This window comes from Glycine soja, chromosome 15, assembly GCF_004193775.1.
Source record: "Glycine soja cultivar W05 chromosome 15, ASM419377v2, whole genome shotgun sequence".
NCBI lineage: Eukaryota > Viridiplantae > Streptophyta > Magnoliopsida > Fabales > Fabaceae > Glycine > Glycine soja.
In genome coordinates, this window is record NC_041016.1 from 46,526,053 (window position 1) to 46,546,598 (window position 20,546).

Genomic DNA, 20,546 nt, shown 5'->3' on the forward strand with positions numbered 1-20,546 from the left:
TGTTCTTTGATATTTTTTCAAAGAATTAATAATTTTTTTATTGTAAATAATTTTAATATATTAAATTAAATTGGCGTGATAGACAAAATAATTATTTCCAATTTCCGGACTAACGACTTTGATTTTGTTATAAAAAATCACATATTCATTGTTTGCTATATGAATAGATATTGGGGCTTAATATTTGCAAAGATACCATTGTGGGTGATGAAATGCAGAGAGGTGTATCTGGTGGCCAAAAGAAGTGTGTAACCACAGGTAATAACTAATTTGCTCTTCTAATTTTTCATTTTTATTCCACTGAGTCTGGGGTAGTTGAAAATGTAATAACTAAGAGTCAAAGTACAAATCTTTTTGACTTAGATACTAATTGTTTCAAGAGAGATCTTTTGTGTTTTGGAACCACTTTCATTCTAAGAAACATTATAAGTTATAATTCTTAATTTTGGAAAGAAGAATCTATCTAAATGGATTTCTGTTTTTTCCTTTTACCTACTAATCATAGCAAATTTCCTTTATAGCAAAATTGTCCAAATATAGCTTGCTTATTATTTGAAAATGTGTTATATTGCCGTTATGTATAAATTCTGTTTATGTTACTCTAGCTTTTATAATATGTTAATTTGTGTGAGCTTGTCTCTATGAAGTCAGGACACTGCATTTTGATACCTGTGGAACTGGAAAGAGTACTTGGATAAGGTACACACATTTGGTTTCTTCCCATTCAATTGGATCTTTCTAACACAGAAGTGAACTGCTTAGTAGTTTGGTTTCCTCTCTTTGTTTTTTTAGGCAGTTCACATTATCCTGACAACTGATAATGATCCACTAGGTCAAGCTTTAGCGGAAGAGCTGGCACGGCGCCTTGGGCGAGAAAGATTGTATATCCTGTCATTTATTTTCCATGTTAAACAGTCTGTAAGTACCAAATATATCCTATCAATAATCAAGGTTCAAGACACATATTCATGGTACCTCAACTACTTAATGTATTATTAGGTTTATGCATGCAAAGGTGTCCATATCTAACTAATAAATCAAAATGTGAACCAAATTTGGCACTCTAATAATGGTTCAGAAAGTTTATTGGATCTAAGGGATCTAAGGATAGGTTATGCATTCTTTTCTTTTCCAACACTTGAGGCTTGTGAAATAATAAATGTTCACTTTTGCTTTACTTTTTCAATTGTGTCATGTACTTTGCATTTGTCTACTTATTTGTCTACTTATTGTAGTGCCAGCTGAATTCAGAAATACTGATGAGTGATTATTTACTTTATGTACTGATGAGCTGCTTGCATTTTATTTAGGGAATAGAGGCTGCAAGGTAGCTGGAATCTGAAGGCATACAGACACGTTTAACCTTTGGATTCATGTAGTTTTTTTAAAAAATATTTTACAGCAAGCTCTTGAGCTTAATACATGAAGGATTCTGATTAATGGGGTACTGAGATTCCACTTGTACCATCTAAAGGGTACTCAGATTATTGTTGTAAAAAGTTGTTTTTGCTCTTTGGATTTACATCTTTTATTTGGTTGTTATTGGACAGAAGGACGTATGAGACTTTCAAAAGCTTCTACGGTCTTTGATCCCTAGGTAATAGACTATTATTTCTTTGTATCAAATGCCTTACTTACAAAAGAATTTTCACCAAAGAGCTTGTTCCCACCCAAGCTCAATGGTATTTCTATTTTCTTTTACTTTTTATTATCACAACTCTCTTTTGACAGTGCATATAATTTTTTTAAAAAGATTTTATAATTTTTGACAGTGCATATTCTCCAACATTAATTAAATCAAAATTAAAAAAAATAGCAGTGCATGTCCTGGTTTGCTTGTGGCACACCTTTTAATTACAAGGAGACAATTTATATAAGAAAGAAAGAGTGTAATTTATCATGATGCTTATTTGATGGAACTATTCGATCTCTATTTTGTTTTTTTAGTGCACATGAGCAATTTTATTACTTTCTTCCTTTGACTTTTGGCTTTACTTTTTCTTCTATTCAGAAATTCAAGAGGATAATGCGGGCAACCCAAGGTATGCCACAAAGCTTTGATGTAATTATGCGGGCAACCCAAGGTATGCCACAAGTTTTTCACTTTTAGTGCACATGAGCAGTTTTTTTACTGATATAATAATAATAATTATTATTATTTGATGGCATTATTATTAAGGTCTATCTTCTTTAGCTTTCAATTTCAATAAGTTGGACCATCTTTGTTTGTGACATAAATGGGTTCCATTTTCTTTTGTGCCTACCTGCCTTATTTAGTCCACGATTTTATAGGCTAGCTTGTGGACCAAGAATAAACAATAAAATGTAAAAACTAGTAATAAGTAAACTAAAAATTTTAAAATTTTATAACTTATATTTTTATTTTTAATTGATTAAATTTCAATATACAGTAAATATATCAATGAAACACAAGTCTGTTTAGTGGGTGTGGTAAAAGAAAAATAGAAAAAGAATGTTATGTAGGACAACTCTGTTTAGTTGGAAGTGTCAATGAGAAAAATATTGGAACAAAAATTAAAAAAGAAAAAATAAAAAATAGAAAAAAAATTAGAGGACTAAAGTAGGATGAGAAAAAAATTTTGTCATAGAGCACATTTCAGTTGGTTTACTCCAAAACTTTTTTGTACCTGAGTTAGAGTACCCGTGTACCCCATTTTTAGAAATATTTATTTATTTGCTGATAGAAAAAATGTAGGAACGACAATTTAGAACCATATTCAATGAATACCTATAAAAATTCTCACAATATATATGATATATATACCAATCAAATGAGTTAAGTTCTAATCAGTAATTACTTAAGCATATTCAATGTCTTACTATCTTTAGATTTTCTTTAATGATGTCTTAGTGTAACATCCCAATTTTTCGTAAATAAATTTAAAAAGCTTTTTAGTAAAAAAAAAAATAAATAAATATAGAGCAAATAATAGACTGAGTACCCTAGGTATAAATAGTTATGTTAAGTCAGCTGCCTCCTTTTTGGCTTCATTTTCGTTTTTCCCCTTCTCCTCAAAACCCTTTCTTTTTCCCGCAGCCCACCAAACCTGTCTCAGAAAAATGACAATCTCGAACCCGTTCACCGTTGGATCGTCGTGAAATTTGAGTATCATGTTCGCAACCCAATTCCAAACATATTTACCGTTGAGAATTTCAAAATCATATCTGTGATTAGAGGAAAACCCTTCGCATTGTAGCATTTTAATTTCCCGCAGAAACCCAAAACTGTCTCGGTAAAACTACGATCCCGGTTTCGTTAGCCGTTGGATTTTGATGAAATTTGGATATGTTGTTGGAAATTAAATTCCGCACGCTTCCACCGTTGGGATTTGCGAGATAATATTTTCGGAGGGAGAAAAAGGAATCGCATGAAGACAGTACAAGTGGAGGTTTCAATCTCTTCTCCGTCTCTCTGACATTTGGGAATTTTATCGGAGCAGTCGGATGAATAATTGAAAGAATTTCAGGGAACCGCTAGAGATGTTGCCATCGCTGGCTGAAGACACGTGAGTCCGCTCAGAGGTAAGGGATGAGTTATTCACAGTTGGGGATTAGTGAGAACATGTGTAGGGATCCTTAGAGGATTAAATTGAGGTTTTATTTTAGGATGTTTGTTAAATTGCAATTTTTCCTTTATGATTATAAATAAAATATTGATGTCCTAATGAAAATTGCTTGATAAATTGTGTTCTTGATATTTGTATATTTCGACCTATGATTTTGATATAATTGTGTAATATTATTTGAGGGGTTTTAGTCCTCATGTTGTGATAGTCTTTTATATAAATTGTTATATTGAGGATATGAAATGATGATTCAAATTGTGAGTATGTGATGAATTGTAGAATAACATGTTGCTTTGAGATTATAATATTGTTATTGAGATTGAGTATAAGTGCAAAGTTGAACATGTGTTAATTTGTGAGATACATGTGAACATGTGATGGTGGATTGTGACACTATGAGATGTGAAATTGTGAATGAGTTCTAGTTGTGGATAAGTGTGTAGTTAACACTTGATGTGAAATCACTTTTGTTGTAAGCTATGAATTGTACAATAACCCAACCAGCGTTATCTTGAGAAAAGCGTTGATGCGCAGTGTTAAAGAGAAAATGTAGGTTTCCTATTTAGGAACCAGTGTTAAATCGTAGCGCAATTGTGTTGAATGTGTTTAAAACACGAGTGTAAGGTCGTGGGTATTGTATAATTCATGAGCAGTGTCTGCATGCAAAAATTATTTTAGGGGTTGAACCTGAATCAGGAGGGAGAGGCCCTGACGGACTCTTCAGAGTGTAGGCCTTGGGGGTCACCGGGTTTGAGTGCTCCTTTAAGCCTATGTTGATCCCATATGGTTGGAACATTCTCGCAAAACATCGTGACCCTGACTGGTCTCCCTATGATCTTACTTAGTGAGAGTGACCTGACAAACCCATTGTCTGGTGTGTCTTGTTATGTACTCCTAAGCGCCCCAGGGTGGTTTTTCACTGACATGGTACTACATTGCATATAGGATTGAGTCTTAGCATAAATATTGCATATGCTTTCTAATTGATGTGTTATTATATCTTGATCGAAGTGTGAGATTCTTGTGAAATGTGATTGATAATTGAAAAGTCAATTTTGAGTGATGAAGTGGTGAAGTTACGTGAGCTATGTTTAAGCAAGTGGTATCTCATTTATATAATATGTATATTTAATTGTCTTGTTTCTCTATTAGCTAGGAATGTGATAACTCACTCCCTGTGTGTTGTTGTGTTTGGATCCTGTGATGATCTTGAACTTGTGTTCGGGGGAGCAGATGAATAGGTGGATGACTATGAAGAATCTCATGCTAGAAGACACGGGAACACAACGCTCTGATAGGATGTGACATTAGGATATAGGTTCTATATTAATTGTATGAAGCTTAGACGACCTTGTTGAGTCGAGAATACTTTATTATTTATTTGGACAAGTTTGAATATGATGTAGAAGAAAATGAATGTGAGCCTTTTTCCCTTTTGAAAGACTTGTTAAAAAAAATGTTTTAAAATTACTTTTAATTAATATTTGAATTTTTTTATTCCTTATTAGTATATATGTGAGGGGTAGAGGGTGTCACACTTAGCATATTTTGAAATTTCAAAATCAAATTAATTCTTAACAATAGGTTCAGGTCATGTAGATCTCTACATTGTTTCCTTTTGTTATTTTCTTTTGGTTATTTTGTTGTTGTCTTTAATTTATACTTCCATAAAGCTTTTGTGGACATTTCTGACTTTCGCCAATAATTGGTGTAAATTAGGATCCAAAAGCCTTGGTCAAGACTCATTCATGTCTGTTCCTAATGAGGAAAACTTGTTGTCACATTCCCAGGTGTGCTCTTCAATTCTGCAAGTCCCCGTCCCTGCAAAGATGCTATGATTTGAATTTTAACATCAATGGGTATCATCATTCAGTTGCTGTTGTTGTTGTTGTTTTTCTTCTTAGAGAAAGATGGTTCAGTGATGCATGGACTGGAAAGTCTATCTTGAACAGCCAACCTTCGTATCTGCTATCAAATCTTTCTTTTATAATAAGGATGGAGGGAATCGTAAATGGCACTCTTCAATCCTTATTTTGTTACCTTATTTTGTTTTTTCTTTTCTAATTTTGTAGATGAAAAATATTTAGTTATTGTCAACTCTAGACCACGGGTTATAAGTTGGGAAATTGGGGAAGAGATTCTGAAATTCCCTAATGGTTTGGTAATCTTCATTACTTATTTTGGATATGAATATTTGTCTTTAGAAGTTAAAAGCATCATTACATTTTAGTTTTATTCCTCAACAGGGAAATGTAGAGCATATTTCTATATCGAGTGATGCCAAAAATTTAGTTACATCAGATTTTAAGGGTAAACATCTTCAAGTTTGGAAGTGTGATTTAAATTCAGGAAGTCTGTGTAGAGGTCCTACACTTCCCATAAGACATCCTCCATTAGTTTATGTAAAATTTACTCTTTGGCATGATGAGCAGTAGTACTACCACGGTACCACCATCTGAGTATATTTAAGAATTGATTGGTATTTTTTGTACTATCATTTAATGTAGATCAACATGAGGCTGCTGAAGGAGTCCTTCTTGATGATGATTTGAATGAGCCAACAATGGGAGAGAAACTTGCCAGTCTAAGTGTTCTGGATGGGAACAAATCAAGGAGTGATATAGAGCAAGAATCTTCTATCCCAACAAAGCCTCCAAGTGCAGACTCTGTACATGTTTTGCTTAAGCAAGCATTAAATGCTGATGATCGCACCCTTCTGCTAGATTGCTTGTTTACACAAATTGAGAAGGTTCTCTTTCTCTCCTATTTCTATTGAACATTATGTATATTTGAATGGAAATTGTCCACTTGCTCAGTTTCTTATATGTTATACATGATGTAACTCCTTTTGCAGGTTGTTGTAACTTTTCAAAGGTCATGTTACAGCAGATCTCTAACTTTGTACAGCATAATAATAAGCTCATGTATATTTAATTAAAAATTATAATCAACAAAGAGTGTAATTAGGAATTAGTTTTATTATTATTATATGACATTTACCTACAGAAGACCGTAGGTACAAGTAAATTGACTTTTACCTACAGTTAGAGATTATAGGTATAAATTAATATTTTTTACCTACACATTTGAAATAGTAGGTGTTACCTATAGTGATATTTAAATTTGACTGTAGATAAAAATATATCCGTAGGTAAAGCCTATAGTGACAGACTATTAGTTATCACTGTATACTCCTCAAAGTTGACGCAAAAAACGTCTGTAGGACAAAGTCCTTTATACATCTACTTACGGATTTTGGACTTCTAATGATAGATTTTGACTGTAGGTAAAATTCATGAATAGTACAATATTTTTCAATTCTTCTTCTTCTAAAAGTTTAATTTATAGATGCAAAATAAAAGGTAAAAATAATTCCATATTGAATTTTTTTAAAAAAATATTATTAATTTTAATTAAATTATCTTAAAATTACTATATTCAATTATTAGTTTTAATTACCGGTATTATTCCATAATTTTTTTATCAAGAGAACAATTGAATAATGAAATTATCAATATTTATTGTAGTAATGATCAATAGATACAAACTGCACAAAATTAATGAGTGATATTTCTAGTATTTTAATAAACATGGTGCCTGAATTGAAATAGTAAAATTTTTGAACATTATAGAATAAACATTTAAATAACTAAGGGCCTATTCACAAAAGAAATAAATAAATAAAAATCAGGAGCCTAAGGCACTATCCTTAATCGCCTTACGTGTTACACGGTCCTCAAGTCTTGAGAACAACCCATTAAAGAACATAAATTAAACTCACTCTCTTCTGTAATATACAATTAATGACTATTTTCGTTCAATCCAATGCTCTTGCTAAGACTAAAATGAATATTAAAAATTATTATCAACTAGAAGGTATCATATTACTTAGGTTCACTAACAAACATGAATAGTAAACTGGTGGGCTTATATTGAAAGATTGCCGCAACAGATATAAAAGCCACCGGAGGAGGGTTTCAGTATCTTCTTCCTCTGATTCAACCCCAATTTGATTCAAAGAATAACATTCTTGGACATGGATCTCTCACAAGTCAATTCTTTTGCAGCAACAATGAAAGACTTATAATTACTAATTGTCAAGTAAGACTAAGAACGATATAGGAATTCAAACTATCAAAGTAGACCCCACAAAGTTTTCTTATTATATTTGTGTCATCTTAGAGAGATTGAGATACTTCGAGGATGAAATTAGAAGTTTACTCTTCTGTAAAAGTCAACAGCTTAATAGTCCAAACTGTGCTAACTAGCGCTCCTAGCAGAGCAACTTAATCTGTTGAGTTGGGATAAAAGTTGAGCAAATTTCTTACTTAATCATAAAACTATAATTTATAAACCCACGTAAAATTGTGCTTAGCTTTTGAAAAAATTTTATTCCAAAAGATAATTAGATAAAAAAATAGTTGCTTAAAAATTGAGCAAATCAAAGGTTAAAAATGTTTATAGTATGAATTAGCTGAAAGGACGATTAAAAAAGAGGGACAAGTAATTGCATTTGGAAGAATAGTAACAGTTAGTTAGACAAATAGAAAGAGAAGAGGGGCAAATAAGTAACTTTACTAGGATAAATACTATTTCTTTATGGTTGGAAATGTTTATTCTTCATAAGCAGAAGGGAACTTGCATTTACACTGTACGGTAGCTTCTTATAATTGTTTAGATATTAAGTCAATATTGGGTGTTGTTTTACTTTGAAATAGCTTTTGATTATTAACGATAAAGACTTGGGGGGAAAAATGAGGCAATATGTTTTTGGCAACGTGTGGTTTATGCAGTCTTTTAGCATTTGGTTGGAATAGAATGCTTTTGTGTTTAATGGAGTCTCTCTACTTAATAATTTACATATTGCTGGTAGTAAATCCAAGTCATACCAAGTGAGACATGTTATAATTCACTGACTTAGTTAAACGTTAGCCATTCACAGTTGATGTATACTTCCAAGTAAGATAGGAACTGCTCCTCTTTGTCCCTCAACTTGCTATGGTACAAGGATTGTATCCTATAATATTATAGACTACAATTCTTCACTACTAAAAAATAAATTTTTAATATCGGTTATTAAGGACTTTTAATATTGGTTATTAATCGATGTTGAAACTACCGATGATAACATCGATGTTAAACTAAACTACACAACATCGATTTTTCAGAAAATCGATATTATTTTCTACTCAACAACATCGGCTTTTAAAAAAACTATTGTTGTCAGTAAACCACAATATCGGTTTTTACAAAAAAAACGATGATGTTTTTTGGTAGAGAACACCGGTTTTCCTAAAAACTTATGTTGTTTTTAAGCAACAACATGTGTTTTGGAAAAAAAAATTAATATTTTGTCTATTTTTTAAATGAAAAATTGTAATTATACATAGCACAACTTATCATTCAAAGTTGTAAAAACTCTAAAAATAAATATAAGTCATCCTTGAAAAGAAATAAATGAAAACTAAATGTAATAAAATTAGAATATGTAATATATTTTATATGATAAATTGTCTATCCACAAAACGGTAAGTTGACAAAAGATTCCTATTAAAAACATTCCAAGCATCATTTCCTACAAAATATACCACCAAGAGTTATAAACAAAAAATTTATAGATATTAGTATAGTATAATGTACTTAAATTACAAAAAAAAAAAAATTCAAAATAAAACAAAGTTAGATGTTACATCTGGGAACTCAAAATAATTTGAGTTCCAGCTTCTAGATTTTGTGACTATACAAAAGTCCTCCATCCATGACCAATTTTTGCAGATTTCCTCCAATGATTATAAAAAATTCTGCATTTTATAATCCCTTCCAAATTCATATGGTGAATCCTGTAACTTTGTACATGGTACTCGACACATCCTAAAAATAAACATTAAGTTCAGCTCAGATATGTATATGATTTTAAAATTTGACAGACAAAGATATTGTTGTACTGATTATATACAATACTAAGTTAGTCACCAAACTGTTGCAAGTCACTTTGTACTTATTCAAGAGGACATTAAACGTGGCTAAGTTAGAAATTTGGTAGTACAATGAGTGTCATTTAGGATAAACTTTTGGTTGAGAGCTGCTTTCGAAGATGGTCAGGAAGAAAACACTATATCCAAAATGGATCATGGTCACTTGATGATTTTCTTTGAGTTTATAGAAATCTCTGAGTTATGTCCATCTAGCCAATATGGTTGGCTTCACTAGATCTTAGTTGAATGTAACAAAGTGCATGTTGTCATTATTGTCTAGTAGATGTCAAGTATGCTCTAGTTGATCCTTCCATCTTTACTAACATTGACTTTCGGTGTTAACATCGGTATTTCGAAAACCGATGTTAACGTGGCAATGTTAACATTGATTCTTGGAAAATCGATGTTAATGAATTCATTTTATTTACAATTATACCATCATCCTTTTTCTAACATAGATTTTATTAAAAATCAATGTTAAAGTGCTGATGTTAAATTTTTTTTTTCTAGTAGTGCTTGTACCATAGCAAGTTACCATTTCACATAGACATTTGGTAGCTTCTACTGTTATAATTATGTTTTAATGAGTTACTTATATGTTCTAGAGTATATTTTGTCCTCCTAATCATGAACTTCCTCTCCTTAATTTCTTTCTAATGAATTTTAGAGAGCTAGGTGTGGAGGATGTAACGCATGACAACTTTTATTTGTGGCATCTCAATTTGATGACTCTGATATCATTTCTAAAATGTAAAACAATATTCAATAGTGAACATAGGTTACCTTCATTGGCACCAATTTAGGCAGGTATGTAGCACTATGCCTTGTGTTATAGACAGGATCGGAAAATTCAATAATTATACCATGCTTTTCTGTCAGCAAGAAAGAAACTTAGAATTTAAAAATGCAAAAGTATAAATAGAATAGTGTCCTAGAACTAATATTTTATATCACTTAATATTTTACAATATCTTGCAAGTCAGTATCATCCGAGTATTTGAAAGACAAAACATCAACAATTAAAAAAATCAACAAAGCAACTGATTTAGTTCAACATTATATTGATAGAACTAAACAGTATATTATCACTAGTAAAATCCCAGCACATAAATAAATTCAATATAAGTATAAACAGAATTAGTGCACTACTCTTCTTCAACCAAATTGTAAAAATAATCTCTACCATGTTGAAGTTCAGAATGAGTTTACATTAGGGAAGTGTTGCCAGACTACTCATGTATCGAGGTCAAGCACCTTCCCAATGGTACAGTGCTGCTTAATGCAAGCATATTTGTCACCTACTCTACAAGGAAAACATGGAAGATGATAAAGGCATATTTGCTTCTATCAGTCCATACTAGGTTCCTTGCGATATGCCACTCACAAGACCAGAGATTAGTTACAGCCTTACAGGCAATGAACAAGGTCGTTTATTAATTCTTTCACAAACCCTGAGGAGAACTGGAAAGTTGTAAATTGTATACTTAAAGATACCATCATTCATACCTTAAAAGTACACATGGAACTACACTTGTTTTATGTCCAAGAGATGGTCATCAACATGAATCCCATTGTCTCACATAACAACTCACATAATCTAACTGGTGTTCTCACTAAGGCTCTTTCAGTAGAACAGTTTTGAGTTGTGTGACAAACTTAAGGTATCCAACCAATTTTCATTAATCCACACTTCTTGAGTGTGATAGGAATATTAGAGTAACCACTCATGTCGTAATTAAAGAAGTCAATTCCTATCTCCATATATAAATGTATTTCTAGTTTTCATTGTAAAGTATGTCAATATAATTGGTTACTTTCTCAGCAATAGAAAGCTCCCAAATTATCTCTAAATATTTTCTTGCTTTTTTCTCTCTCACTTTCCATCCCTTTCTCACATATACTGTTTTCTATCATAGATTGCCCCAAAACATTTTTCAAACAACCAATTTATAAGAAATGACAGGACACCAAAAGAAACCTTCTTAGCATATAAGGGATAAAACGTTCTTAAACATACTGAATTTTATTATATTCTATTTTCTTTTCTCCAACAGCAACTCCTCTCAATTCATTAAAAACAGAACTTCCTATATTGTTTAAAAACAGAACATACTGAAAATATTACAATTCAATCACCTTCACCTTGGCACACCTCCTATGTTTTAGTTCATTCCTGAGATTGTCTACCAATCTGGCATAGCTTAAATAACTATGAACAGAGACATGAAAATGCCATACAACATAATTAAAATTTAAGGGATTTAATTAACATCTTGATGAAACTACAAGGAATAGATTAATTTAACCTAATTAAAATTAATGACATATTTAAAACAATGAGAGCAAATTAATCAATAACATCATACATGACACCATGAAAAGTTATACTAACATAGTTACCGGAAACAAAACAAGTAAAATTTGTTTCGAGTAGTAGCAACTAACAAGTAGAAAAGGCATCGTGGAAGAATAAGTGGAGGTGGCTTAGTTTCTGTTGCTAGTCATTGAGGCCCAGGGTAGAGGGAGAGATGGTTTACGCAAAATGGTGCATTTTGGCCGTGGTGGTTATAGGGGAGAATAAGAAAAAGAAGAAGGATAAGAAGATTGTTGGGAAATAGAGACTGGGATAGAGAGTTGCTGTAACACCCTCTTGATACCACTAAATGTAACACCCTCTACCCTCACAAATAACGAATAAAAGGAAATAAAATCATGCAGAATTTTTTTTTATTTAAAACATATTGACTTTAAATTGATTTCAAAAGATAAAGGATTCGCATTCACTTAATGAAAAAAAGTAGAAATTGTTCGAATAAAAACAACAAAGTTATCTCGGCTCAAAACAAGGTCGTCCATACTGAATGAATAATAAAAAACTAAAACAGAAAACATAACACAATCATATCGTTTACGGAAAATATAGCATGTGAAGTAAATCCTGTGCCCCAATGTCACACTTATCAGAGCATATCTCTATCACAATCAGAGCATGTCTCTATCACAGACTAAGTCTCTCCAGCTCTAACATGGAATTCATCATGTGATAGCTCACCTGAACAAATGGCAATTAGCCCAAACACAAACACACACTAGGAATGAGTTATCACATTTATATATAATAAAATATTAGAGCATGTAAAACGTATAATACTTATAGCTGAATTTATATAATTAACACCACTTCACAAAATCACACACTTTATGCACATCCATTCAAGTTCATCCACTCCAGAAAATAACATCAAACCACAATTGTTAACCCAATGAAAGTCAAACACATGCGTTATGCAACAAATACTTTAGACTCAAGCCTACATGCAATATGGTACCATTTTTCAGTGAAAAACCTCGTCGGGCGCCTAGGAGTACATGATAGGACATGCCTCACAATGGGTAAGTCAGGTCACTCTCACTAAGTGAAATCATAGGGAAACCAGTCAAGGTCATGCTGTTTTGTGAGAATGCTCCAACCATGTGGGATTGGCATAGGCTTACAGGAGCACTCAAGTCGGATGACCCCCAAGGCCTACACTCCAAAGTGTCCGTCAGGGCCTTTCCCTCCTGATTCAGGTCCAACCCAAAAAAAACATTTGAACACACAGACTCTACTTATGAATTATGCAATGCACACAACTACTCAATTGTTTTCAAAATCTCAATTATATATATATATATATTTTAAAAAAATATTTTAACTCAGTGCGCCTCAAGTGATTAAACTTGTCAGGTTCCCACAGTGGATCTCATCACAACTCATCGCGCATTAACTCGTCGCTCTTAAAGGATCTTACAATTGTGTGATTACATAATTCATGGCTCACAACTCAAAACATACAACATCTCAAGAGTCATGTAATTCACAATCCATTACGTATCAAATGATTATCACTTACACATCATCTCAATCACATTTTCATAATAAAATAATTTATTGCATCTCATGCATCCTACACATATTATTCAATAGTAACATTTACTTGACACAACAAAAATATAAATTAAACTAAAATATATTAATAATATGAATTCCAGGTAGTATATACGCACTAACCAAATCAAAACATTTAGGGATAAAATAATGATATGTACCTCTAAGTCTCGATTAATTAACCAGTAAGAATTTAACTAATAGGTAAGCACAAATTATAATCATTGAAATATATCTAACCTTAAAGCGTATAAATATATTTATATGTAATAATATATGTCATACATAGTACAGTTACATGAATTAACAAATATGTATATATATGTAAATTTGTAAAGCGGAACCCGTAATTGTTGCACAACCTTTATGAAGTAATATTTGCAATTATTAACAGATATAATTACATAAAATAATATTTACAATAGTATTAAAGCAGAAACCGTAACTACTACACAACCAATGATGAAGGAATATTTACAACATATTTAAAACGGAAAACATAACTACTGTATAGCCATTTATAAAAAAAAAATTGTAATTACTAGCTTATATAACATATAACTGAAAAGAAATAAAATAAAAATTTTATAATAATATTTAATTTATTTATGAAAATAAAATAATTTCTATAACCTTATTTTATTTGTTATTATTATTATTGTTATAGAAATCTCAAACAGTAAAATGATACCTCGAGGAATCACGTATAGTCACTTTCACCCAAAAAGCTTTAATATCTACTCTATATATATATATATATATATATATATATATATATATATATAAAACCAACGTACAGACACTTTCACCCAAAAAAAACATGCTTTATATATATGTACAAAACCAACGTGCTAAGACATGAATTGCAAGCAAAAAGGATATATATATTTCAACAAAGCCGAGTACGTAAGCGTGGTTCAAAACAATTTGATTACAAACAAAAAAGAATAAAATTATTTGGATCAAATTTTTCATTCCAATGATAACAATTCACTGACACATTCTAAAAAAAAAGGTAAATTACAAGCACCAAACAACGAACAATCATGCGCGTTAATATACCAAATAAATCAAGTAATAACAATTGATAATTAAAAAAAATCTAATATACACCAAGAAAATATCATATCAATATACACTAATAGGATCATAAAATTTTATAATAATAGATATCACACTCAATTTAGCGCAAGAATTATTCAATTTGAAAGAATCATGAATTGACATTTTATAAAACAACCCAAAATACCCCAAAATTGATCCTCTAGAGATCCCTATACATGTTCTTTCTAATCTCCAAGCGTGAGTAACTCATCCCTTACCTCGATGTAGTCGCCCAAGCGTTCTTTGTTAGCAATTGTGGCATTTCTGGTGCTCTCTAGAGCTCCTCCTCCGGTTGCCCTGTTAGGGTTCTTGTGCGTCAGAAGAAGAAAAAGGAACAGAAGTGTTTCATAAAAGCTACTCTAGGTTAACATTTGGTTTATATAGTGGAAATTTATGACCTAATTATTTTTTTTACTTATTTATTTATTTATTAACTTATTGATTCCTTATTTATTTATTAAAAGTTATGACTGTTACAGTTGCCACCGAAAATAAGCATCGATGGCAATGCTAGACAGCTTCGACGGTGACACATTTTAGGGTGCAATTGAAACAGAGTGAGAGAGTGCGCAAAGAGACTCTAAGAGGGTGTCAGTAGATGGAGTGAGACTCTTAAAGGGCACGAGACTCAAAAGTCAAAACTCCTCACTTTCAAACATGATTTTTTAAAACTATTGTTGAATTATCTATTTCAATGATAGTTTTCCTAAAAACCGTCGTCAATTTGCGATTTCAATGATGTTTTTTTTTTTAAATGGTTGTTAAAATATTACTACTATTTAAAAAATGTCACCACATCTTTAATGACGACAATTTTGATAGAACCATCATTGAATCTGTGTCCTTAAAGCTTGTTTTTGTAGTAGTACAATTTTATCCTTTTATATTGTTTCATGCTACACTTTAAACCTCTATAATTATGATATATTACAAGAATAAATTTTAAAATATATTATTATATTATAAATTTTCAATATTCAATTTGGCCATTTATGATCAAATTAAGTGTTTTTCAAATTATAGGAAGGAAAATAAATAAAAGCATTGTATATAATTTATTTTCAAAGATAACTTTTTAGACAAGTTATCTAAATGAAAAGATCTAAAATAGCTTTTTAAAACGGTTTACAAAATAACTTATCTAAAAAGTTACTATGAAGACTAGTTAAAAACCTATCTAAAAACTCATCACTTGTTATAACATGACTTTTAGAGCAGCATGCAATCATTCTAAAATGTCATTTTTAACCATTCGAAAAATCTTTTATGTAGTAGTGACACTTACTGAGCTTAATGTGGATGGTTTTGGACGGATTATCCTTATAGGGTGAATGAAAAAGTTGAAAAAAAATTCAAAGAAATTTTTGTGGAGAGGTATACTACAAGAAACTAAAACATTACTGACAAAATCCCATTTTGCATTTATGGCCACACAAACATTACATGATGTCCAATAGCAACATCGAAAAGTGGTATGTGATGTGGAGTGTCATAGTGTGAAGTATATTGGGTGCGACAGAATGATAGTGTTTTCAGGGGAGGGACATTTGATAAAAGTCTAATTGTGCAGAACATTATGTTTAATTCATGCATGGCCATGATTGAAGAGCTGAAGTAAGGGATTTAGTTATTCATATATTCAGTGGTCTATCAACCAGGATTATGTCTTATATATGTATATGGTAGTGGTACGAAATAGGAGGTTTATCAAATCTGGAGTTGGGTCAATTTGCATATTTTGGAATTCAATTGTTTCTTCTTGATGGTCTGCTTGTATCTTCATGTATTATAGGCGGATACACTGCTGGTGGTGGATTTATGGCAACACTGATGATAACAAGTTGGAAGAGTAGATTTATCAAATGTGGCTTATGTTGAAGTTTATTATGCTTAAACTATGTCTGTCACATACCTTGTTTGCGAGTGAGCTGTTTCGGCCAACCTAGCCTTGTGGTTACAATATCACGAGGAGCTCATAAGTATGGTCCTGGGCTATTATCATGTGGCTTTACACTACTAGAAAAAACGTATTTTAAGTCGGTTGTAAAGAGCATTTTAAGACGGTTTTGAATCATCGTAAATGCTAGTGTCGTAAAAGATAAAATAGATTTTACGACGGTTTTTGTAACCGTCTTTATAAGTGGAGCTTTTTACAACGGTTTCCAAAATCATCTCTATATATGCATGTTATCTTGTTTACTATGACGGTTAATTCGAAATAACCGTCTTAGCATGTCCTGTATATCTATGACAGTTATTGCAATAACCGACTTAAAAAGTGATTATTTTCTATGGGATACTAAGACGGTCATCCATAACCGTCTTAGTATGTGCTGGATTTTTACGACGGTTTATTCGATAACCATCTTAGACCATGCTCGAAGATTACATACAAAGACGATTTTCAAAGACCGTCTTAATATGTATTGCCATTTTACGACAGTTTTCGGAACCGTCTTAGTATGTTCTTTTTTTTTCTTTTGGTTTTTTTTGGCGTTTTTTATTGCATTTTTTTTGTGTTGCTCTTTGGTTGCATTTTTTTTAATGTTGCTCTCCAGAAGAAATACTAATGTTTACAAATATAATGACATAACAAAGATCCACAAGAAACAGACCCAAAGCTGGGAAGAAAACATACAAAGGAAACTTTGATTCGTTGAATCATAGTAGTCAATGTAGCCTACTCAAATTGGACATACAATATATTCATTGAATGCAAACAAAGCAAACTTCAAAGTATGTTCTAAATTAACACGAGAGTCAACAGTTAACTATATTTACCACAAAGTACAAACACAGGTTGTCAAGATCCATATAAGGAATAATGTTGCGAAAAAAGAGAGATCAGATTTAACACGGTGTGTATGTTGGCCTCTGTCAAGGTGCTACAACTTAATCTTGCTGCTAGGAATAAAGTTGTGAGCTCTTGGGTCTTAAGCGATAAACCTGAAAATGGAATTAGAAACTCGTTTAGACTTTTTTAAGAGCATCTTCAATGGATAAAATTTAAGCAACCTATTTTGACTTCTTTACCTTATGCTAATTGATCTCTATAATATCATATTATAATTAAACAATTCATGTATATTTTGCTCTCATTATATAATTATAATTATAAACAATTAAATTATTTCGTTAAATGATCCTAGAAATATATTTTTACTTATAAACAACCAAGGCTTAATTTTAAGTAAGGTTATCTAAAAATAAACAATTAAATGATCCTAGAAATATTTTTACCGTATTTGATTTCATTCGGTCTTTATGAATTTATTCTTTCATCGAGAAAAAAAATCTACAAGAATACCAGATTTGATATCAATTGATAATAAGCCTAGAAAATGAAAAAAGCAAGCACCGGGAGCGCTTAACCCTTAAGCACCGGGATCTGATACCAATTGTCTCCTGTGAGGAAAGCTTGAATCATTCAACTTGTTTCCTACACAAGATACCAGCTGATCTAAAACACCTCGTTTTTATTTTTAGGTGTGTATTTAAAGTACATATAGTAAAATCAAGAATAAACACCAATACAGATAATGATTAATATTATATATTCCTAAGAAATTTGAAAACATAAAAAAACAATGGTTTTAATAGATAAATAAACATAATGGTGCAGGATTAGCAAACATGGAAGCAGAATCTCAGAAAAAAAGCATACCATGCTGGTGAGCACTTTCCAACCTTGGGATCCTCTCCATAATACTTATCTGAATTAACCTCATACTTATAAGTTGGTGGAAAGTTTAACACACCTTCTGACCATCCTCCAAACACATTGTACTTGAGTTCCCGTATGAGCTGTGTGATAATATGATGTCAATTTAATTTATTGAACAGCCAAATAATTTGATAGGATCCAGTAAAGTAGTAAGAACAGTTGTAGAATTAGTTATAGTTGTTATTAGTACTTAGTTAAAAATTGCCTTATGGCTTAGCTTAAATAGTAGGAGGGAAATAGAAAGCGAGGCATTGTCTAAAATTATAATTTAAGTAATTCCTTACCTAGCAGTATTAGTGACTTGTAAATTTAGTATGAAATGAAAAAAGAATAACATTTGAATAGCAGCACAAGTTACCAAAATATTTTTACTATTACCCAACAGATAAAGGGATCAAAATATTTTTTCACAGAAAACTTTTTTCACAAAATAATAAACCCTCTCAAGTTGGCTTGAACCCAACCAGGTTAGAAAACATCAAATTTGACCTTATTAATTGGACTCCAAAGAAATGTTTATGAGCACAAAATACAAAATATAGGAATTGCTATAGTACCTTGTCTCTCTCAACCAATTTTGACCACTGCTCTTTTGAGAAGAAGAGGAGAAGGCAATATCCATGTAAGAGTTTATCACAAACCTGGTCTCTCTCAACAAATTAATTATAAGTCATAAGCTAGTGAAAGAAGCTAGTTTATCAAATACTTTTAATCTAATCAAATAAATTATCAATTAATTTAAATATCGTACCAAATACACTCTTGAATATTAATAAGATAAGGCAAGGCCAAAATTCTCTCCAAGAAAACTAATTTGGCATGAGAACATGATAGCTACTTACTCCACTTTTAGGATTGGCTACCAATTGACCTTGTCTCATTGTACAAAACTATACAATGACAGACGTTATTGTAATTACAATTTTCTTAATTATTTTTAAGAATTCAGTTTAATTTTGATATGCTGTAAATTTTTATTGTTCATCAATTTAAAATACTTCAGATATGCTATGAATTTAAGTTTAATTACATAGCAATTTATTATTAGGTGAAAATATAAAAAATACATCATGGACATATTTTATCTAAATCTTTAAAAAATTTGATTAAAACTTAAAAAAATTAATAATTTTATTAAAAATTATGATATTTAATACATTAGTAACGTTAAATAGTACATTTTTAATAAAAAAAATATTTTTTATTCCTACACGTAAGGGTCAGTAAAGCCATTGTAATATACACAATTATATCACTTGTTAAAAATAAAATTTAAAAAATATTTTCATTCAATACTAATTTGATTCTTACTGCTTACAATTAATGCTAAAACTAATTTTCATTCAATATTTTCCTACATTAATGGTCAAAAGTTAAAATTACATGATTACTTAAGAAAATTACTATATGTTTTTTTTATTAAAAAAATCATACAAGTTATATGTTTTAATCTTAATTTTCATAATAAAATTTAATATCAATATTTTTTCCGCAATCACATTAATAAAATTAAATATCAAATAAAAGAAGTGGTGCAAACACGATTTTGAAATGAAAAAAAAAATCATATATAGACAATAGCAAAATGAGATTACAACCCAAGCCGTCTTAGACCACTAGGATGGGGTAAAAATCAGATAAAACGACATAATAGTACATAGAAGTAAGCCCTTTCTTGTTGTCAGGGTATATTACATAATGTTGACCCATTATAATAGAATCATATAATATGGATACCTGCAATGGTTTTAGTTTTTCCAAAAAAAAAAAAAAGGAAACAAATCAGAATTCATTTATTAAATTTAGTGAGCTAGGTATAGTCATAAAAAGAAACTCACAAACTTTAACGGGCTTTACGGTTTACTACATAGCTCATGTAACAAATCTCTTTCAGATGATTTCAATTAATTTACAGGAATAATAATTAATTTATTCAACTAAATTAAATATGCTAATTATTTATATTATTATTTTAAAACTATCTTATACATATTTATCCATCTACAGATTGCTTATGTTTAGAGAGTGACTAATTAAATAAGGATATATAGGAAAAAAATAATTAATACATCTAAAAATTAAAAAAATCTTATAAAAAAATAGATTTATGAAAAAATATAATAATTAAGGAGAGAGGGATTACATACCAAGGATATAAAACTTTCCCAATGTTTCCATAGAAGTTCACCCAGGAACCTAGATTTAGATAATTAAGTTGAAATTCATCA

At 30.9% G+C, this 20,546-nt stretch overlaps 2 long non-coding RNA genes across 2 annotated transcripts; one reads left to right on the plus strand and one right to left on the minus strand.

Moving 5' to 3' along the window:
* The first annotated feature begins 189 nt into the window (after positions 1-189).
* On the plus strand, positions 190-1,130 carry LOC114385780. The gene is made up of 3 exons (XR_003661013.1): positions 190-258; positions 648-699; positions 793-1,130. It is a non-coding gene; the product is annotated as an uncharacterized LOC114385780 (long non-coding RNA).
* A 16,086-nt stretch (positions 1,131-17,216) lies between these two features.
* On the minus strand, positions 17,217-18,451 carry LOC114387452. Its single transcript, XR_003661317.1, has 2 exons — positions 18,259-18,451; positions 17,217-17,540 (listed from the first exon to the last, which is right to left on the minus strand). It is a non-coding gene; the product is annotated as an uncharacterized LOC114387452 (long non-coding RNA).
* Positions 18,452-20,546: the final 2,095 nt, after the last annotated feature.